The sequence below is a fragment of the Triturus cristatus genome, chromosome 6 (assembly GCF_964204655.1).
Source record: "Triturus cristatus chromosome 6, aTriCri1.1, whole genome shotgun sequence".
NCBI classification, from domain to species: domain Eukaryota; kingdom Metazoa; phylum Chordata; class Amphibia; order Caudata; family Salamandridae; genus Triturus; species Triturus cristatus.
In genome coordinates this window covers 1533571194-1533594786 of record NC_140589.1, presented here as the reverse complement: position 1 = coordinate 1533594786, position 23593 = coordinate 1533571194, and positions in this window count along the sequence as shown.

Below are 23593 nucleotides of genomic sequence, written 5' to 3'. Positions count from 1 at the left end.
GATCACTGCTGTGTCATTGAACTTCACAGTTGGGACCCACGTTTCGATTGGAATTCGCACTGCAGTGGCGTCAGAGGGTTCTGCGTCAGATTTGATAATGCAAAGGGGTCACTGCATCAATTTTTGCAGAAAACAGCTACAGAACCCACTTCTGAGGCCCATGATTGGAAGGGGCACTCACAGATGTCAGAGTCCAGCAGAACCCGTAGATTTGCAGGAAGTCTTTTGTGACCCTGAGACATCAGAGAACAGGAGGCAAGCCAACAAGTCCTTGGAAAAACTTGGGTTCAAGGATGTAGAGAACAGGTCCAGTTCCTCTCATTCCCAGGCAAGAAGCAGAAGGCAGCAGGCCAACACAGTAGAGCAGGTAGCAAAGTGGCAGTCCCTCCTACAGCACAGCAACCATCAGGCAGTACGCCAACACAGCAACGCAGGTTGCCAAACTGGCAGTACCTCCTATGGCACAGCAGCTCCTATTCCAGGAAGAATGTCTTTGGTTCTAGAAAAGTTCTGATTTGGTGGTGTCAAGGGTCCAGTATGTATACCCTGTTGTGCCTTTAAAGTGAGGGATAATTCAAAGAGGCCTTTAAAGATCACAAGGTCCCTGCTTTTCTTGCCTTGGCTCAAGACTTACTACAGGGGAATATGCTGCTCTTTGTGTGTGGACAGGCACAGCCCTATTCAGCTGCAAGTGTCCAGCTCCTTCCTCCCAATCTACCTCAGGAAGGCCCATCAGCCTGGTGATGGGCCATCAGGGTGCAGATATCACACCCCAGCTCCCTTTGTATGACTTTCTAGAGGGAATGAATAAAGCCCAACTGTCACTCAACCCAGGCGTGTTTTCAGAGACAGGCAAAGGCACAGAATAGTTAAAGTAAGGAAATGTCAACTTTCTAAAAGAGGCATTTTCAGACTTACAATTTAAAATCTGACTTCACTATGAGTTGTGATTTTAAATTGTGAGCCCAGAGACACCAAACTCCATATCACTACATTTTCTCATTTTAGAATTACTCTTAAATGATGTTTAAGGCATTCCCAATGTTAACCTATGGGAGAGATAGTCCTTGCAGTAGTGAAAAAATGAATTTAGCAGATTTTCGATACCAGGACATGTAAAACTCAAAAGTACATGTCCTACCTTTTAAATCCATTTCACCCTGCCCATAGGGATGACTAGGGCCTACCTGACCAGTGACCTCTATTTAAATAAAAGGGAAGGTTTGGGTCTGGCAAGTAAGTTTACTTGCCAGGTCACAATGGCAGTTGAAACTACACACACAGGCTATGCAGTGGCTGGCCTGAGCCAGGTTTAAAGGTCTGCTGAAGGGGGGGGGGGGGGGCACAATCAGTGCTGTGGGCCCACTAGTAGCATTTAATATACAGGCCCTGCGAACATTTAGTGCACTCTACTAGGGACTTATACAAAAATTAAATATGCTAATTGTGAGTAAGCCAATATTACCATGTTTTGAGTACAGAACATATGCACTTCAGCACTGATTAGCAGTGCTAAAGTGCCCAGAATCCTAAAACCAACAAAAACGAATTCAGTAAGAAGAAGAGAAGGAAGGCAAACAGTTTGAGGCGACCCTGCAGAAAGGGCCATTTCAAACAATTACATTAAGTAAGGGAGAATGGAATGTGTTTAAAACAGTACCACAAATCCCTACATCCTTAACATGTAGCAGTACAGACGAATAAAAGTACTAATGCACTGAAAAACTTCCACTTGATTTCATTGGATGACAAGTCTAGACACAGAAATGTGCAGATAACATGCAACCATGATAATGAGCCAGTGTTATAATTTTAGGAAAAGAAATACAGCTTTCATTGACATTGACAACTTAAGATTAGCACTACAGTTAAATATTTTTACCTAATAGTTGAGGCCATGTAGCCTTTCTTTGATATAGCAGAACTACTAAACTTATGAATGCGATAAATATATACATGTTCTATGATCCAGTCCTCAGGGACTTATCCATCTTCTTGAACAGCGGCACTCCATTGGGTCTCACACACCACTAAGAACAGTCTTCATACAGGGAGCACGGGAAAGCTACCACCTTCATGGTGCAGGAAAGGAGAGGAACCTCAGAAAAGTGATGATTCACTACAGAGGCTCTTCCCTCATACTGTGCACTACACTTCTACAACATAGGAAGGAACCCTTCTATCACTGTCAGGGAAGCACGGAGAGAGGCTGAAGTGGAGGTTACAGTTATAACTCACATCTTCTTGGGAATGAGTTGGTCAGTAGCACAAGCACTTGAGTCTTGGGCAGGTCTTTCTCTTGGCAGGAGTCCTGATGACAATGCTCACAGCAGCTGTGGATCAGAGTTTCTTCACATAAAATCAGTAAATCAAGTCCCTTCTCTTGAAATGCAAGTTGAAACAGGCCTCAGTCTCCCAGTCATTCAATGAGATCAGTCATAATTCATGTCCATAGTCTAGACCATGCATCTGTACAAGTGAAAAGAGATTATTGAATTCAAACATTGAACATCTTACGCGGCTCAAAGAGCTACTTTATATCCTGAAGTAATAGAAATTGGTGTGAGGCTAACTGGCTGCTCAGATTCAAAGCCAAATAGAATATTCAGACTGATAAAGTCAATGCTAAGTTAATTTTTGTTTTCATAAACTTCAGCCTCTTAAATAACTAGTAACCGATAATGTGCACAGACATTTTGTTGTCATGGTGTCAGCAGACACCCATAATGTTTACAGGATATGTCCATCTGTCCCTGAAAATTCTTAAGCGATTAAATAGCTGTATTTGTGATTACCTCTTCCTTAGGCTTAGGCCCAATTTTGATTACGCTGCAGTGATCGGAGTAATTTCAGTAATTCCCCATTACTCTTTGATGTGGAATTATCGATAATTACGCGATTGCTCCTCCTCGCGAGAGCACATTTAACAAGCGCGAGTGGCTGTTCATGTTCGCTATTCATTTTCTGCTGCAATTTGTGTTGTTTCTTAGTGCAAAATGCATTCTTGCATCCAATGTCGACAACAAGCTGCATTTTGCACTACGAATATAGCCCTAAATGCCTGGAGTAAATTAGGAAAATAATTCTATCCAAGAGCACATTTAGGAAGTGCGAGTTGCTGCTTGTGCTCTCTATTAGAGTTCTAGTGTATTTAGTGCTATTATTTAGCCCAAAATTCACCCTCGCATGCATTTTGGATGCAAGGGAAGATTTGCGCATTAAGAAATGGCTCTAAACACAGAATTATTATTCTCAACTAGTTCAAGCGTAGTCTTGTGTAATTTTTAGGTAATCATGCCTGATTATGCTACATGGAATGACATGAGTTATACCCACCCCTACTATTTTTATCAGAGCTGGGACCAGGCTGAGGGTAGTGGCAGTCAGTCTGTTTCTTTCGGTAAGCTGTTTGGTAATGGCATGGCCTTGGGGCAGTTGTTTGTTCAAGTGTTCCTTCTCTGAGGACACATGCTGACCTACTCAAATTGCCTTGATTATTGAAGTTCATGCAAATTCAAACAGACAATATTTGCCTTACAAGTATGGTACATGGATGGGGAAGAGTAGAGAATAGTATAGGGGGCCATGCAGGGGAGGAGACAACCCATAAATTAAGGGTTATACACGTACATGGCCTATACTGAAGTAATTGATCATTCATGTATACAAGCTCTTCTCACACATGCCTCTCACACTCAGGGGAAGTGAAAGACGCAGTCATTTCAATTTATATGACTCTGTTAGACCTGACATCCTTGGCATGGTATTCTATCAAACCTTTTGCCTTCACCCCCTGATTTTTGCTTAACTCGTTTTTGTTGGCATTAGGACTCTGTGCAGTGTACCCGTCTAACCAGTGCTACAGTGCTTGTGCTCTCTCTCTAAAACTAGGTAAAAATGGCCTGCACTTGATTAGGACCTGTTGCACCTCGCCCTTTTTGCAGGGTTGGGGCCATTACCGAGGCCGTTTTCATTGACATTTTTCTCTGATAGCCAGTGCTAAATTGTTTATGGTCTCTCCTCAAACATGTTCAAATTTACCTACACTTAATTGCATATTCAATTTACATGTAAGTCCCTAGTAAACAGTAAAACATGTAAACAGGGCCTGTAAATGTAATGCTGCCAGTGGACCTTCAGCAATAATTCTGCCACCCACTAAAAAAGTACTGTAAAAACATGTCTCAGGCTTGCCACTGCAGCCTGAGTGCAGTTTAAACAGCCAGTAAAACCTGACAAAATAATCCTTTTTGCCAGTCCTAAACATTCCTTTTTAGTACTTATAGATCACCACTAAGGTAGGCCCTGAATGCTCATATGGCAGGGTACATTGTATTTAAAAAGCAGGATATATGTACTTAAGTTTTTTATGTCCTTGCTAGTGAAAAACATCCAACGTTGTTTTTTCACTGTTGTAAGGCCTAGCTCTTTTATTGACTAACAATGGGATACATTACTACTGTTAGCGCAGCCACTCACCTGAAAAACAGTTCTTCTACAGGGATGACAACAGTCTGCCCAGCCTCCCAGAGACACCTCTTATCACTTGCTGAGGAATCAAGACGCCTCAAAGGGAAAGGAGGATGTGAAGAGAGAGTTAGAGACTGACGGTGCGGTGCGAGTCTTCCCTGATATTGTGAAGGGGAAAGTTCCAATATTGCTTGGTTCTGTTGGAAGGTGAATTCTGAGTCTCTCTATATCAGTTATCTAGATGGGAAAGCAAAAAACAGATCAAAACATTTCTTTGAATCTTTATATTAATGTATTCAACTCTCATAAAGGTATCAAACTGAAACCCACCTTACTGCACTCTGATCATGCATAGCAGTTGTTGTGTGTACTGTACAATGTCCAAGACTGTTGACTTTCACAGTCTAACATATTCTACACAATTTTAATCTCTGCCTTACATGTGAATCTGCTATGTATGAGGTAGTCTTTACAGATGGGTGCCCTTATGCTGTGCCTTCTCTAGGAAGTCTTTAAAAGATTAGCCATGTGCGAAAAGATCCGGTGAGACCTGCTCTTTGTGCTAGTAGCAACTGCCAGTGACAACAGTCAGTGTCAAACCCACACTTTGTGCTACAGCAATGACAGCCCGTGATGACCACCAACACAAAGCTACAGTCACGAATATTCACAATGCCTAACCGGATCTTCATGCTGCAGCTCAGCCTCCTCCTTGCGGCCTCCTCCAAGGTGAACTGAAATCTTCGCGACAGATTTAGAAGGTAAGTTTTCAGCAGGAGTAACCTGGTCCCTGTATTCAACCCTTGCTCTATTGCGGTCAGCCTGCACTTGTGATTTTACCTGGGTTAGCATGATTAAATGATCGCGAATGGCACTTTTTGCTTTTAGGTGCTACTTTCACTTAAGACTTTGAAACTGAATATGTCCGGTTGTACTGATTGGATTGTAGTCATTCTGGTATCATTTTATTTATTAAAACATTTAAAATACTCATTTATCCGTCCATTACAATAGCAGCACTATAAAGAAAAGAACATTTCATTTAAAAAGACCACAGAGGTTCACCATAAAATTGCTTTTCTTTTTAAAAATAAAGAGTGCAATGAATATCTTCAAAAAATATTAAAAGACATAAGTCCGCAGGAGCTCGTCCAAGTGGCACAATACAAAATGGAAGGACCCGTCAATGAGTGGCAGCCTATGGACTACAGTGAGAGCACTTGGCACTCCTAATCCACATTGCCATTAGGAACTTGGCCATACAGAATACAAGAATACGAGATGTATCTGACTGCAGTATTCTGTACGCCTCCTGGTACTTTCCTAAATCTAGGTTTATGCAACTAGGAACTACCCATTTAGCTCGAGACTGTCTATAGAGAGAAAAAAAAAAGAACATGCTCAAGTGACTCTGGTCCACCTTGACAACAAGTACAATTTACATCCACCATGTCCATTTCTTTAGACCATTTCATTTTAAAGTTTTTACAGGTAGGCACCCATACCTGATCTGTAAATATAGCTTCCTTGCTAGTGAGAGAACAATTTCATCTATACTGCTCTTAAATAATGGGGTCAGTTTGAAATCACTAAAAACAGCAGAGAATGATCCTATCCAATTTTGTATGTTGTCAGTCTCAACACTACTCCAGCTTTGAGACTAGTTTTATGGATCTGACACAGGGTTTCAGGTTGGTCCCAGTAAATGTCAAGTTTTAACCTCTGTAACAGGTTCTTGACAGTATGGAGTCACAAGATATTGCTTACACAAGATGTCATTAAATCATGAAGGACCACCCTATAAGACTCAAGTACTGTAGTAGGCCATAGTTGATGAAAAAACATAAGTACTCTGAGCTCAATTTAGTGAGTAATTCTTTTCTGGGCCAAATCTAGATAGAGTGGAGTCAGCGGGGTACTCACCGGAAGATGTAACAGAGAATTAAAAAATGTATGTTCAGTTACTGACACATTGGTGAGTTTTGAACAACCCCATAGCTCTGCACTATATAAAACCATCAAAAACTGCTCCTAGAGCCTTGACATTATAAATCTCTAATGCAGGAATCAGCCTTCAAGATATGGTGTTCCTCTGGATTTTTGCTATATTTAACTTTTGTTGTACCAGGGATACCTGTGCCCTTTCTACCTGTGGAGCCCAAGATAAATTCTTTGTAAGTTTCATGCCAAGATAGTCGAATTCAGCCACAGCTTCTAAAGGGAAGTCGCCCACATGCAACTGCTTCTTGCACTGGGTTGGTAATCTGGAGGAGAAGATCATACATTTGGTTTTGGAGCTCTTGAGCTCCAGGCCCTGCTCCAGGCAGAATACCTGAAAGTTGTTCATCATTTGTTGGAGCCCATGGCATGACTTAGAGATAAGCAGTGTATAATCCGCAAAAAGGAGTGCAGGGGCCCTCCTATTTTCGGTGCATCAGACCCATCCCTGCTCAAAAACTTTATAACATCATTTATATTCAGATTGAACAGTGTGGGCAATAATACGCTCCCCTGTCTTACCCCTTTGTCAATATGGGTTACTTCCGTTAACATCCCATCCTCCCCCACCTCACTAACATTCCTACTTATCTTTTGTTATCCCTCATAAGGGATACGCCTTCATTAAAAATAATATTGTTATTGATCAACACTTTCAAAGCAAGTATGAGAATTTAATGTTTTTGATTTGAAGAATGTGCATCATGAAGTCTTCTATTGCACAGTCAAATGTCTATAACTATATCATGAAGAGAGATATGTGTTCTGGTTTTTAACACTGAGAAGGGTGCACTTTTGTTTGAATTAAAGGTTGATTGATTTGTGCTTCCTCTATACAATTGTATCGCTTCCACTGTGTTTACTTGAACGCGCATTGCCATCTTAGTGGATTGTATATTCTGTGACTTGGAGGAAATGTCTTGTAATAGATGTGCAGCAACAACAACAGTATCCATGAAGGTCATGGACGATTACAATAACAAGACAAATATAGAGATGTGTTTAAACTTGAGCATATCATGATCAGTGACTAATTTGGTGGTTAGATAATGATAAATTCCTCAAATCCCCACTTTGCAAATATACCTATGTCGAAAACCCTCAGCAGAGCAGAAACGTATGATATGACCAAGAGAGTAAATGATTGGTATCGATATTGAACTCAAGCTCAGTTATTAGCCTTAGGACGTCCGCAGTGTCTTTCGGGTAGGTGGGCATTTCGCTCACCATCGGGCGTAGGAAAAAGTCCACAAAAGTAGACAAAGGTTCCAGGAGAGAACCTATGCCCGAGATGATAGGGTGGCCTGGCGGTGGTCTTTGTGTGTTATTTATCTTGGGTAGTACATAAAAACACGGTATTACAGGATGCTGTGTCATCAAGTAACTGGCCTCATTAGTCATGATCCAACCTTCAAGCTTGGCTTCATCCACCATATTAGATACCTGACGACTTAAACATTGAGTAGGGTCAGTTCTCAAAGATTGATAAAAGCGAGTATCGCTTAGTTGGCGTTGACATTCCCATGAGCATGAGCTCTTCTGTAGCTTTTATTCAACACAGCGCTTTCTGCACCTGATCTGGAAACGTATTTACATGGCCCGTTTTGAGGTCAGTTTCTTCTTCTTTTTTACAAATTGCATCGTGCAGTGTTCAAACATAAATATGACTAGCATTTTGCATACTTGGCACATTGTGGTGGTCTCTGACACCGTAAACCACATTTATAAACTTCATATCCCAGCTTAGCGGGGCTTTCCAGTCACGTCATTCATATGCGCCGTGATTTGCAGACCAGCTCAATTATCCAAGTGACATCCATATAAATAAGACTACCTTCCGGATCGGTTTTACCTCCGACCACCGCTTAGTTAAGCCCGGGGTACCGACGGATAGGTCAGTCATTTGCACTATCTGCTTTTCCTATTGGGTTTGGGCCAGCTATAGGGTGTGTAGCTACTCAGCAAACAGTCTTTTTTACATTTTCGTCTTTTTGTTTGGAGGCATTTATTTGTCATCGTCAATACAAGCCTCACCTATTTGTACAAAACTTACAATTATACTGAGCAGCCACTCTGCAGGTTGAAGTGTTACCTAGATCCCTGCATATGATGCTGCAAACATGTTAGTGATTCTTTCTCACTGAGCGTTAGTTTTGACTCACTATATAACAGAATTGGACACCTTGGTGTGTATTATACCTTGGTATCTGGTCCCCATGTATTTTGACCGATCCCTATAGGTTATGCTTTAGTGTTCAATTTCTGTACCATGGAGAAATGTGGCTCAATGATTAGAGCAGCAGACCCTGATGCAGAGGTCTAGCCTGGGACCAGGGTTCAATTCCCTGCCTCGGCGGGTCTTGGGCTCAAAAAAAATTCCACGGACCTGATGATTCTTGCCTCGGTGCCTATTCCAATCATGGAGTCCCACTCTGCAACTCTGGGCAATAGCTTGCTTAATCTCCACAACGGCCCCCACAATGCTAAGGATGCCTGGCCTCCACCTTGGGGGTGCCCATGAGTGGACGCCTCACAGGGAAAGCCAGGAAGGGTTCCACAGTGGTATTCGTGCAAGCGCCTTGAGACCCTTGCGGGTGAGTAGTGCGCTATACAAGTATCAAATTTACATTTACATTTTTACCAACAGTTTTCTTACATATGTATTACCGCAGATATTTGTATAGATTGATTTGTTAAATTCCTGAAAGTCACAATCAGACTTTTATATTCTTTTGAGCCTGGTTTTTCTGTCATTTTCTCTAGAGTGGTGCCTCACGTCCTGAGCAGTGGCCAGGTGAGGTGAGGTTCTTTACCCGCACACTACGAGTACGTTTAAAAATTCCAAATTTATAGATGTTGTTACACATTAATTATGATGGTGAGATAGAGTACTGAGTACTCGCTCTCAGTTACTATTTGCCACATCAGTATCTGATCACGTTTTTTGTGCTTCTTTACACAGATTAAACTACACCACGCTCCTTGAACTGAAATGAGTGGTGCGATAAGTTGTATCTGTTTCCCTTTTTTCAGTTACATTCATGTTTGCAATATTTTTGTTGTCACATATAAACGCAGTAGCTTATACGTTTTAGGTCCTAAGGAAGTCTAGACACTCATTAGGTCACAATAGCTGATACATGTAGACCGACCCTCTAACTAAACAGTTGCAGTTTATGTGTTCCAAAACTGCCTCAGCACTGTTTTTAACCCTGACACTAAGGGATATATAATAAATCTTTTTTTCTCTTGGTAGCCAGTTTCAAACTCACTTTTTTCACTCTTTTCTTAGCACTGCGCCCATCACCTAGTAATACATCCGAGCTCATCACCTTTTGGATTTTAGTATATCCTAGGAGATCCTTAAAACATCCCAGTGCTCCTCCCTCACAGTGAGGGGGTTGTAGCACTTGGCTGTACTAGGGGTTACAGCCGGGAGGAGATCCTAGATGATGAAGCATGTCTACTTGGTGAGTGATGGGACTCCATCCCCTTATTAGGGTTTCCCAGATGAGGGCTTCACTTAGACGTAACTAGATATGGTTGTTCAGTGGAGGATGCCGTTAGGCACCAAGTAACACTCCAGACCTCGAGACAGTTGAGTTTGTTACACAGTTTTCTGGGAAAGTGTCTGTATAGGTCTTTAAATTTTCCCGTGGACCCTCTCATTAACGGTCTTATACACAGACTTAGCTGTACCCCAGCAATTCCACATCAGTGTTTTGCCTGCCTTTGTTTGACATTGTAATTCAGGGTCCTTTAGCTCCAGTAGTTTGAAATCAGTTTACATTGGAAGTGGATAAACAAATATATTTTTCATTGCAGCCAAAAATTCAGCACTGAAAGATATATTGAATTGGCAGACCCACCAAATATGTCTAAAATCCCCCAGCAATCTGCATTCCTCCAGTGGAGGCTTTATGTTTGGAGAATTTCTTCAGTTTAGTGGAGTAGAGATACAATCATACACTATCCTGTAGTGAGCTTCTCTCCCTATTGAGCTATGTGTATTAGGGGCATATGTATCAAACGATTTTTTAATCGCAAACGCTGCGATTCGCAAAATAACAGCGTTTGCGATTAAAAAATCGGTAATCGGGATGTATGAGGCAAATCCCATCGCAAAATTAAGGAATTGCTAATTTAGCGATTTCTTAATTTTGCGTAAGCATTTAAGAAAACGCAAATTGCAATTTCTTAAATGATATGTAAAAAGCACCCAAGTTGTGCGAATTATCCTTAAGAAATCGCAAATTACCACCAACTTCCAGTTGGTGGTAATTTGCGATTTCCTTTCAAAAAGCACTTTTTTGAATTGTACAAAGTGCCACGTGGCGCTCATACATGCCCTTAGGGCATGTATGTGCGCCATATGCACACACATGCTAATTTCAGGGGTGCATCAGGGTGTCATCATGACACCCTTGCACCTTTGAAATTATTCTCAAATTGCGATTAGCAAATTGCGAATCGCTATTTGAGAATTACTTCCCATTCATTCCTATGGGTCGCCTGGCCCATAGAACTGAATGGGCAGGTATTCCTTAATTGCGATTTCGCAATTTGCTAATCGCAATTAAGGAATTTTAAGAAATCGCAAAAAGTTTGCAATTTTTTAAATACATCCCGTTTTGCAATTCTCAAATAGAGATTCTTTAAAAATCGCTATTTGAGAATCGCAAATGGTGATGTTGATACATATGCCCCCAAGTCATAAAGTCTCTCCAAAGGGTTGACCACGGTTTCTCTTCTATTGGATGCCCACGCACCCCAGCCCAGTGGTAACATTTTGTGTCCAGGAAAGTGTTAGCGGTGTGTAGAAGTATGGAGTAAAGCAACATTAAACGACCCTTCACTGGTAATAAAGATTTGGATGTGCTAGAATTAACATGTAAACTTGATTGAAAGCATGGCATAATTACCCCAATTTTTTGATGGATTCAGATTGTTTTTTACTCTCTGCCCTGGGACTCTGCTAACAAGTGGATTTACTTTGACCTCTAAAACATGTAGAATTTGACTATACTCTTGAGTAGCTCATTTAACTCACCTATTGGTCTCTAGTATATGCTGCAATATGCACCCAGGGACTGTAAGTTAAATGTTACTAGTGGACTGCAGCAAGTTTTGTGCCACCACTAAAGTGACATTGCAAAGCATCTCTCCAGACCTGCTCCTGTATACTGGGTGTGCAGTTTTAAAATGGACAATTCAACCTAGCAAAAGAAAACGTTTGCCAGGCCTACACATTTCTTTTTAATACTTATAAGTCAACCGCTAAGCTAGACCCTCAATGCCCATAGAGCAGGATGCATGATATTTAAAAATATATATATATATATTGATGTTTTACCTGCTCTGACAGTAAAAAAAAGTTTTTTTACTGTTGCAAGTCTGGCTCTGCCATCGGAAAGCACTAAATACTAAACCAAATTATAATGCTTAACTTGGGAGTAGCTAGAAACATGATTTGAGGACTCCTTTTAATTCTGACAAACTTAATGGTCAAGTCAGATATTTCTATTTCTATTTTGGAAATTACACTTTTAGATAGTTATAATGTTTCTGCCTAGGCCAAATGTAAATATTCAGTCTCACCTGTTTGTTGATGGCGCCCCTGGGGTGGTAGCGGACAAAGTGCCTGGGTGTGGGGAGATGTTTTCCTCCCTGAGAAGGATGGCCTGAGGGCTGTGCCCATCCCCTTCCTGAGCTTCAAAATATGCCTCCTCTATCACTGTCAGATGTAGACCATACCTAAGCCTGTCTCCCTTTTGTCTTCATAGCCAGTCTATCCAGAAGTAGTATGGAGTGGCCATAAAGGAGGGTTCCTCATCATTGAAACACTTCTGGGAGGGCAAAGAGATCACTGCATAGGGAAGAAGGATTCTGCAATGTTGGTTTTAGACAGAGAGGGGTCTGTGAGATAGCTAACAGTAAAACACACAGGAAGGGCTGCAACGGTAGCGAGGGTCACTCCTGGGAACTTCAACCCCATTGGTTAGGGAGTGGCCAGAAGTTTACCCTGCCCACAGGCTGGCACTGGCCATATATGTGGCACCCTAAGTTTCCTCTTTAAAACACCTTTGGACATGTGGTAGACAGAAGAAGAACTGCACTTACTGTTGTGACCTTCTAAAGGCTGGACCTGCTCCCACTTGTACCCCAGACGGAGAAGTGGACTCCAATGGTCAGTTGGCTGACGTACTTTTTAACCTCCGGGATGCAAAAGCTACAAGAAGCCGACTTACGTGAAGAGCCCAGCTGAGTAATTCCAACTGGATCTGCTCTGGATGCTGCTGGTGGCTTTTACTGGAGTGGGTCCTGCACTCTAAGTAGCATTTCTAAGGTCCTGGGGCCCTTAGATAAGTGATAAAGGGCCTTAAGTAGGTAAATTACATTTACCGATTCTTAAATACCGAATTTTACCGATTCGGTATTTATGAATCGGTAAATGTAATGTAGGTAAAAAAATACCGATTCGGTAAGTGTCGGTATTTTAGAATCGGTATTTACCGATTCGGTAATGGTAACCTGTATCTCATTGATTCCTATGGGCCAGGAGGCCCATAGGAATCAATGGGAAGCCAGTTACCATTACCGAATCGGTAAATACCGAATCGGTAATGGGGGGAGCTCAATCAAGGGTGGCAGGGTGTCACATTGACACCCTGTTGCACCCCTGATTCCTGCATGTGTGCACATGTGGCACACATACATGCCCCGAGGGCATGTGTGTCTGCCACATTGCACACATCTAAGGGCCAAAAAAAGCATTTACTGAGTCATTCGTCATTTACCACCAACTTTCAGTTGGTGGTAAATAACAAATCCCCACACCCACCACACACTCCCCCTACATCTCATTTCTGTATTCGGTATTTACCGAATCGGTAAATTACCGAATACAGAAATGATCCCCCTACATATCAAAAGCCTAAATACCGGTCGGTAACGGTATATTTACCGACCGGTATTGGGCTACCTACATATGGCCCAAAGTGTATTGCTCCAATCTAACCCTAAAAGCTGGGACTTTAATGTTTCAAGGTTTTTTGTTTGGTGTACTGTTAGACCTGGCATCTTTGGCGTGGTTACCCCTGACTTTTTGCCTCTACCTCCTGTATTTTTGATGCTATGCTGGATTTCGTTTTTGCTGGTTTAGATGCTTTGGGCACTTTGCCACTGCTGATCAGTGTCAAAGTGCAAGTGCTCCCTTGGTAAATTGTTGTGTTGATTGGTTATCCATGATTGGTATATTTGTTTCACCTGTTAGCCCCTAGTAAAGTGCACTGCGTGTGCCAGGGCTGGTGATTCAAATGCTACTAGTGGGCTGCAGCACTGATTGTGCCACCCACAGGAGTAGCGCTAAAATGATGTCTTAGGCCTGCTTGCAGTGCCTATGTGCAGTCCAGGACTGCCATGTCGACCTGGCCAGTGCACCCACTGACCAGGCCTTATCCTTCCCTTTCTGTACACGTAAGGCATCCCTATGGTGGCCCTAGGTACCCCCCTGGGCTGGGTGCAGTGTATCTGAAAGGTAGGGCATGTACTGAGGTGTGTAACATGCCCTGGTAGTGAATTACAGCCATTTTCGTTTTTCACTGCTGAGAGGCTATCTTGCCCATAGGATAGAATGGGGAAGGCTGTTTACATGCCTATCTTCCCATAAGGGCAAGATAGAAAATCCAAGTTTGGTATCTCTGTGTTCAGAATTTAATTACACATCTTTTTAGCAAGATGGTTATTAAATTCACTGTGTGAGAATAGCACTTTTTAGAAAGTAGCTATTCTCCTGTTTAACCTTCCTGTGTGCCTGTGTGCTGGTTGGCTGAAGGGTGTCATGTGATGGGCTAGGTGGCTCCAGGAGCCTGGATGAGTCAGCAGCAGGGTGAATAGGGAGATCTGCTTTAGATGGGTGGGAGGAGTAGTCCCTGGGTTTGAATAGGGCTGTCCCTGCCAAACACAAAGCTGGCTCCACCCCCTGCTGGCCAGGCTGAGGACTCTGCCTCTGCTGGCACAAAGAAGGCTCCACCTCCTGCTGAGCGTCTAACGACCCTGCCCCTCGCTCTGAAAGGAACCAGGTGCTCCAGAGCAGAGCACACCCAGGAACCGGTTTGAGCAGGGGAATCCCCCCACTGGAACAAAGAGAGACAAAGGCTTGGAGGGGTATAAGAAGAGGACCCCAGACACCTAAAACTTTAGATCACTTTGGAACTAAGAAGAAACCTCTGCCAAGGAGAAAGCTGAAAAGGACTGAAGAGGAGAAGACTGCCTGCTTGCTGTTTTGCTTTGCTGCCAAGGAGAGGGGAAGGACTTTGCTGTGTCCCCTTCTTTTGATTCTGATCTCCAAGGGCCTGAGAAGAGCTGGCTCCCTGTTAAGAAGTCCCAGGAACAAAAGGACTTCACCACCAGCTCCCCTGGAACTCTGCTGAGAGAGTTCTGACCTGCCTTGGAGTGCTTGCCCAGTCTTGGGGCCTCAGGAGGTTGTTTTGCTGTGTTTGGGAGCTGGGAAGCAGAAGCGTGACCAAGAGTGACTGGTACCCAACGCATCATCCGATTGCGTGTCGCAAGACGAGAGTGCGTGGAAAATTTAATCGCGGCACCATCGCAACACGCAGGCCCCCCACATCGCCGAGTGCGTCGAGCATCGTCCCGGTGCGAGAAGATTCCTGACGCTGCGAGGGTCGTCGCAGAACCAGTTTGCGGGCCGCACCACTGCCGGTGCGTGAAAAGTCTCCAGTCGCTGCGTGCGTCGACGCAGAGTCCCGTTCCGTGGCGCATCGAGAGATGCGGCGCCGGAAGGCAACGCTGCGCCACGCATCGCACCACATCGAAGAGTGTCGCATCGAACCTGTGCGTGAAGCTTCCCCCTAAGAAACCTACGCAACGAAGGCCAAAGTCATCGCATCCTCCCCTTACAGATCGGAGCCGGCGCATCCACCTCTGCTGCGTGAAGCAGGGCTGCTGCAAAGCCTCCCCAGGGTCTCAGGGGTATCGCATCGCCTTTGCAAGCTTCCTTGTTATAGCTTTTGGGAACCTTATCGCAACTACAGGTACTGTTGGGCACGAAAGTGTCGCATTTTGTGCATTGAGAGTCGCATTGTGCAAGACACTGACTTTTACATCCTGGAGTACTTTCTGCAAGCTCTTGAACTATCTTTAAAGTAACCTTTTTGAATTATATGTTGGGTTGTCTGTAGTATTTGGTCTTGTGAAGTTTTTAGTAAAGATACCTTATTTTTCTAAAACTGGTGTGGAGTAAATCTGTGGTGTTTTCACTGTGTTACTGTGAGTGTTGGTACAAATACTTTACACATTGCCTTTGATAGCCTAGACTGCTCAGGCCAAGCTACCTAGAGGGTGAGCAGGGGTTATCCTAACAGTGTATCCCCCTTTCCCTGACTAGAAGCAAGGGTCCCTACTTGCACAGTGGTACCTACCCTGCCAACTAGAGACCCCCAGATCTAACATGTACTGATAGAAGACTAGGACTAAACTGCAAGTTGTTCGCTGAGGGTGCATCGCCAGTGGACCTGACTTCACCGCAGCTCCTGCTAGGTTGTTTTCGGTAGCAGCAAATCAGATTCAGCAGGCAATTCGACTGACTGAAATCCGAGAACGTTGAACCCTCTCAGGCTAGAGCCTGAAGCCTTGCCCTACTGAAGGAACCTGACTCCCAGAAAAAATGACAATGTTCGAAGGTGGAAATCTTTACTCAAACTGACACCGAACAGCATTCGATCAACCTCGATGGCTACCTGGACGTGAAGTTCGGATGTTTCCCTCTGAGAGCTTTTCCTGCCTTCATCAACAGCTTCACCAAGAATCTTTCCATCGACAACCTGTCATTGATGACCTCTATTTTGGATCCAGCTTGCAACCTGGCCCCATTGAGGACTCTGCCTTCTCAGAAAAATTTCCACATGAGAATGTAACTCTTTTACAGCGACCATGCTGGACCCAGTATCAAACCCAAGCTCCACTGTGGTCAGTCTTAGACCTTACCTTTGTCTCACTCTTGCATGACCAGTTGCCTGATGTTGGCGCTTTGTGCTTGTTGGTGCTAAACTTATTTCAAACTTTAAGAATTAATATCTCTAGTTCCCCTTATTTGATTTTTATCATTATGGTGTAATTTTGTTCATTGAAATATTCCCAATTTTTATAGATTGGGGTGGGATTTACATTGTGTTGTATTCTTATTTTTTTAACTGCTTTGTTACTCCTAAATGCTTTAACGCCAAAGCTGCAAGAGCCTGTGCTCAGATTATACATTATTGAAACCTTCACTAGGCCTAACAAGAAAAGTGTCATTATTACTTGTGGACTACCATCCATCCCAACTAATAATCTACTTTTTTATCAATGTGAAATGCAATAGTTATGTATTTATAGAAGGTATACTTTAATACATTCAAAACAAAAGTATTATGCCATAGTTGAACTTTAACTTACTTTAAAAGTATACCATTCTGGGGCTATATATAACACTATCATTTTAGAATAAAAGATACAAAAGACAATGATTTCATCAATAGTGGAGAAGAAATGGAAATGATTTTTCAGTATATATGAAAATTGCAACACCGAAAATAACTGACTTATTCTAGCAATGCAGCAACTCTCACCAGTGCTGAAATGTGTTGTGAGTGACAACACTTTACACAATAATTCTGAAAGAAAACATGCATTGAAAGTGATAGGCATTTGGCAACTGAGAAAAGTCTGATGTTTTTTGGAAGCTTATTAGGTAAAGAGGCATACCTTCACACTATTGTACTTGTCAAAGAAAGTTAAAGCTAGAAACTGTTTGGAGACTGTGTTTGTAGCTAAATTCTCACAACCGTTGCCCTTCCCTCATCAGGACTCAGAAATCAGATAATTTTATATAATTTGTGTACATAAATTATCTCTAAAACGAAACATAATGCAATGTCACTCTATTAATGTATTAATTGCCAATCATGTTTGCCATCAATCTGCGCATGTGATCATGCATAACCTTGATCCTTTGTTCTATGTTTGTGCTAGAAATGTTTCACTTACAAATAAATACAAACATAAATGCAAAATGCAAATGCCTTTTAGCCTGAAGCATATGTTGGCAAAGTAGTGAAGAGACCCTTCAATGTATAATGGGTTCACCAAGTACAATATATTCTTTATAAAGCAAATGCTTACCAGCATGGCATGAGATGAGGATGGATTTGATTTTGACATTGCCTTTCTCACTGTTCTATGACCTTGAAAAGCCTCTAATAGTGAAATATTCCTTGAAGACTATGTGCTGAGACAAACAGATTATTGACAGACATTGAAACATATTTAAATGATCATTTGTGACATCTGCTCATGACATAGTGCCTGATTGTAAGACCTGTCATCATTAGGGTGGACTTTCTCCAGACTTTTTACCTTTTGCCTGCCATTTTTGCTGATTCTTTTGATGGCCTTAGGACTCTGCTTCCTCCTAAAACATGATGATTTTGATGTATACCTTATTTACATAGTCATTGTACTGGTAAGTCCCTTGTAAAATGGTATACCCTTTTCCGAAGGCATCACCGGTAGCCATCCTTAACCTGGTCCTACTTGAAGCCTCCTTTTATCAGTGAGCTCACGGTGGAGGCAGTCAGATGCTCTGAAGCAACAGCAGGTGGAGGCAACGCCAGGAGGAGCATAGCAGCGATCCATCAGGAAACGGTAGGAAGGAGCAGTCGCAAGGGGACCGGTAGGCGAGTAATCCTCCCCCGGGGCAACAGCACATCGGGAGGATTTACAGAAGCCGTCCGGTCCAGCGAGGCCAAGCGGTGTGACTGATGCGGCCAAGGGCGGCATCCAAGCAAAGGAATTCGGAGGCTCAGCAGAAATCCTTAAAGGGGCAGGAGCCTCACTGTCAGCATACAACGGTGGCTGCAGGCTTGGGGGCTAATACCTCGCCAATTTTGGCGGAAGAGGGCACGGACCTTTCTTTGGGAGGCCTGGGGGCTAATACCTCGCCGATTCCGGCAGAAGAGGGCACAGACCTTTCTTTGGGAGGCCTGGGGGCTAATACCTCGCTGATTCCGGCAGAAGAGGGCACAGACCTTTTCTTCGGGCAAGTCCAGCGAGGGAGACGCAGCGCAAAGGATTGTATTGCCAGCGGTGCCCAGGACTTTCTATTTTGAGCAGGGAGGAGGCGGGAAGCATTGCGTGAGCCACCAGTGCTACCCGGCCACGCCCCTAAGAACCGGATACAGCTGGCAGCTCTTCCCCGGACGCGGGATGCGCGCGGGCTGCGCCGGGCAAAGGGCGGGCCGTCTGTGGCCGTCAGGGACCGAGGAGGGCTGGGCTGGGCTACCCCCCTAACCTTCTGAAGTTCAGTAAGACATTATGGGACATTGTGTTAATGCCAACCCATTGTAGTTCTTTATTCCCTGGCAAGTGCATTGGTGTGTATGCTATTAAATGGCAGGGAAAGGGAAGCGTACAGGGGGGGGTGCGACAGTGACCGGTACTTTAGATCAGTTCATAACCAGAGCTGTTTCGGTCCTAGAACACGAAATCGCTATTACTGAGCGGCGCCTTTCTACTGAACCAATGCATGCCAGACGCTCATCTATTGGCCCATTAGCATTAGTAAAATCCCCTGTTAGGCCAGTAGGGCATGTTATTGGTGATTTGCTCCAGCATGGGGATACTGAGACTAGTCCCAATATGTTATCGGATAGTAGGAGGACTACGGAGGCCTCCGGTGTGGCTGCCTCGGTAACCGAGGGTTCTTTAAGATCTGAAGTAGCCTATCCCCAGACAAGGGCTAGTAACAAAGTAATAAGATCTACTAATCCTAAGAGGAAAAGAGGAGGGGATACCCAAGGTGTGAGGCAGTCGAAAATCCCTAAAACTACGAAAAATACTTCCAAATTGCCTGGTGCTCTATTACTTGATGACTATCTGGTTCTGGGCGAGGCAAACAAACGTCTCTCTGACCAGCCTCAAACTGGAGAACGATCTCCCAGATTGAGCAGGTGGTGCGATCATTAATACTCCCCCTCCTAGAAAGGGTAATGAAAGAATTGAACGCTTGGAACAAACGATCCTTGATAATTTTTGTTCATGAAAATTTTTTGTCAAATTAGCAACTAAAGATAGAGCAAAATCTAATCCCATATCCTTTGACACATCCATGATTCCTGCACCCATTCCCATTGATGATCCTGTTGTGATAACCAAGGCCAGTCTAGGAACTGATCCTCAAAAGGTTCGGGCCAATGCCTACCAAATCAACCGTGGGGCAGGCCAAAAAAGTAATGTATCCGGGGGTAACACCAATAAGAAAAATAAGGGAGTGAGAGAAGGCGGAAATCCAGAGATCCATGATAAATCTATTAAATCTCCCATGGTCCATATTCATCTCCCACCAGATTCTCTTCCTTACGTTGCCGTATTAACTGGTGTCCCCGAAATAAAAGGCGGCAAATCTGAATCCTACCAAGAACTTAAAAACAAAGTGACATTCTGGTTAAATAAGAACAGACCGATTCCCAACAACATGAACGGGAAGATCTTATTTGTTAGAAGGGTCAGTTGGGTGGGATCCAGACCAAAAGATGTTTTGGGTGACTCCATTATTGTCAACTTTAAAGATAGGCGCATAGCGCGTTTTATCTGCGATTGTGCATTCCCTGGGGACTGGTCGGGGATTGGGGTGCACGACCTAAATTATTTTTATAATCTGGCCCCCAATCGAGATGGAAGAATTAGACAGGACTGGGTAGGGAGAGGAATAAATTCTGGGTTTACCATTCCCCCCCCTGATCACTACAATGGTTCGCGCAATCTAGATGACCTGGACTGACCGGTGATCGAAGGGCTGAATTTAATAGTCTCTAGGGATGCCACTGTAGCTGGAGATGTGCCCATGGGTGGAGCAGATGTAGTCCATCTGGCCTCACCCAGGACGCCTAACCTGAAAAGGGTCCCAAATTTAAATCTGAACAGGGAGAACCAGAGGCAACACGAAGTAAGCTCCAATACTACCCATCAGGTTATAACGTCAGGATCAGGGGTGGGTACAATGATTTCTTGGAATGTTGCTGGCCTGAAGGTAAAAATGGATTCTCCTGAATGGGTTGAATTCATCGGTAACTTCGATGTCTGCCTTTTTCAGGAGACTTGGTCTTGCGAGCCACAGTTTTTGCTGGGATATTTGAATTTCCATGTTCCAGCAATAAAGGGTCCCAAAGGGCGCCCTATGGGTGGCCTAACAACCTGGGCTCGCCAGGATTTATTTCAGATGGTTAGTGAGATACCAACAGGGTCTCCTGACATCCAACTAGTCAGGTTATCCCTGGGTCCCTTGGGCGATTTGGATATCTATAATCTGTATCTTAGAGGGACCAAGGGGACAAGGTCACGGGTCCTGGCCAATTTGGATTCCCTTATAGACGAGCACTCGAGTGAGAGGGGAGTGCTCGTCGCGGGGGATTTGAATGTAACTTTCGAACCCCTCCTGGATCCAGACTCTGAATGGGGTCTTGATCCTGAGGAAGATCGGCTTTGGGGTATACCCGGCCTTTATCTTGAACCAATCAAAAGGTGGTCAGAGGCTGTAGTCCAGGTAAATGCTCTCTGCTACGAGAAAGGACTAAGGGCATTGAATGGCAGGACGCCGGGGGACAAGACAGGAGTTAGTACATTCGACAATAGCCGCTCTAAAAGTAGGATCGATTATGTCCTCTGTAGCATGAAGCTAGGGCAATTCGTCAAAGACATGGTGGTCGAATTAAGAGTTGAGAGCGACCATAATCCTATTTGTGTAATGCACTGGTGGTGGAAGAGTGCCCAAATAAAAGAAGAGGCGACGAAATTCGAGCCACCTGAAGTTGTCCCCTCTAATGATATGCGTAGACTCAAGTGGCGCGAGGTTAAGACTAACGAAAAGGTCATTGCTAATATTGACAATGAGTTAGCCAGAGTTATATTGGAACTTGAGGGTGCTATAACCACGAGGAAGGTAGTGCACAAGCCACTGGACTACATGAAACCTTTTTTGAGGGAATACGTAGGCACTTTCTGAAACCAGCAAGAAAAGATAAAAAGGCTCCACTTAAGCGGTTACGATGGTATGATGGCGATTGCAGGAGAGCCAGAGTTGATCTGGCTGCAGCACTTTCTAGTGGTCATAATGATCGTGTCCGAAAGGCTAGACAGACATATAAAAAATGTGTTGGGCAGGCTTAAAAGAAATGGGATGAGCTTTATTGGCAAGACTTGAAGGGAGCAAGCTATGCTAGGGACTCAAGATTATTCTGGAATGTCATTAAGTGGAATAGAGGTGGTCTGCCTGATAGACCTTCAAATCATGTCACCCAAGAGGAATGGTTAAAATATTTTAAGCCCCAATATGCATGTAACTTTATACTTAATCCCACTAGGGAGACATCTTATGCTTTTTATTGCCAAGGTCCTTTTAGTACCGAAGATGCTTTAACGGCTTTGGGATCCGTAGCAAGTGGGCGAGCTCCGGGACCAGATGGAGTTCCATCTGATGTCTTTCTCCACAACAAAACTTGTTGGAGCAAGTACATCACACTAGTGGCCAATGCTGTGGCCGAAGGTGCCCCAGTCCCTAAATCATGGGGGGGTGCACTTATAATTCCAGTGTTCAAGAAGGGAGATAAGGCACTACCAGGAAACTACAGACCAATCAGCCTGATAGACACAATCCAGAAGATTATCGGGAGGATGGTTTTGAACCTGATATTAGAGTGGATTGAAGATAACAAGATGCTGTCCCCTTTTCAAGCTGGTTTTCGTAAACTAACTAGTACAGTGGATCAGGTTTTTCGTTTTGTCCAACTCCACTGGAAGGTAGTCACCCTGGGAAAAGGCAGTCTCTATGTCGCTTTCGTGGACTTAAGAGCTGCCTTTGACCTAGTGCCCCGCCTGTGGCTGTGGGCAGTGTTAGAAAAGCTAGGGCTCCCCGTAGAAATCTTGACCCTGGTAATGAGGCTACATGAGTCTAATTTTGCCAAAATACAGTGGGGAGGCCCTAGTGATGTTACTTCTGAGTTCCCGGTAGAGCGTGGTGTGCGTCAAGGTTGTACCATGGCCCCCACGCTCTTTTCATTATACATTAACGGGATAGTAGAATGCATGCTTAGCGTCAATACAGATGCCCCAAAGCTGGCTGGAGTTACTACTCCGATATTGATGTTTGCGGATGATACGCTTATCGTATCAAAAACACCGAGTGGTCTGCAAAGAGCTTTGCTAGTATTTGAAGACTTTTGTCTAGGTCATGGTTTGGAGGTAAACGTGGCCAAAACTAAACTCATGGTTTTTAACCCACATTTAAGCTATAGAGGGAAAAAGATTTTTATGAACGGGCAACTGCTAGAAATGGTTAATAACTTTGTCTACCTAGGTATGCATGTAACAAAAGATAATAAATGGAGTAAGCATATAGGGATGGCCACCTTGAAATTTAGACAAATATCGGGAGCCTTATCTAGTGAGCACAAAACATCTTTCACTAAACCAATAAAACCAGTGCTCCAAGTTTATGAGGCCAAGGCCCTAAGTTATGTGTTGTATGAGGCTGAGCTATGGGGTTTTGACCAGCTAACTTCTCTAACGGTAGCTGAAAATAAATTTTTTCATAGTATAACTGGTCTCCCACAGAGTACACCTATGGTACCTTTGAGATACGAATTAGGCAGGAAGGCCATTATGGACATAGCTAAACTTCGTCCGGTTCTATACTGGCGGAGGCTTTGGACCACTCCGGAGCTCTCCCTTTACGCCAAAGGTCTCATGGATGTTATAAAATCTGATGTGTTCCATAAGATTGGATGGTTGAGGAATCTCCGTGAGACCTTGATAGAATTGGGTTTGGAGGGGCTGTGGAGTGATCCAGCGGCTGCTCTGTTCCCTTCAAAGAGATCTTTGAGAATGACATATTGGGAACGTGTTGAATATCAAGTATGGAGTAGAGCAAATTCCTCCGGGATGACCGGATGGTATCTGGAGGCAAAAATTACACCTGCTCTAGAACCTTACTGGAACTTGATCACCAAACCTGGAGACAGGAAACTTTATTTTCAGCTTAGAGCTGGTTCTTTACCACTTAGGTCTCTCACAG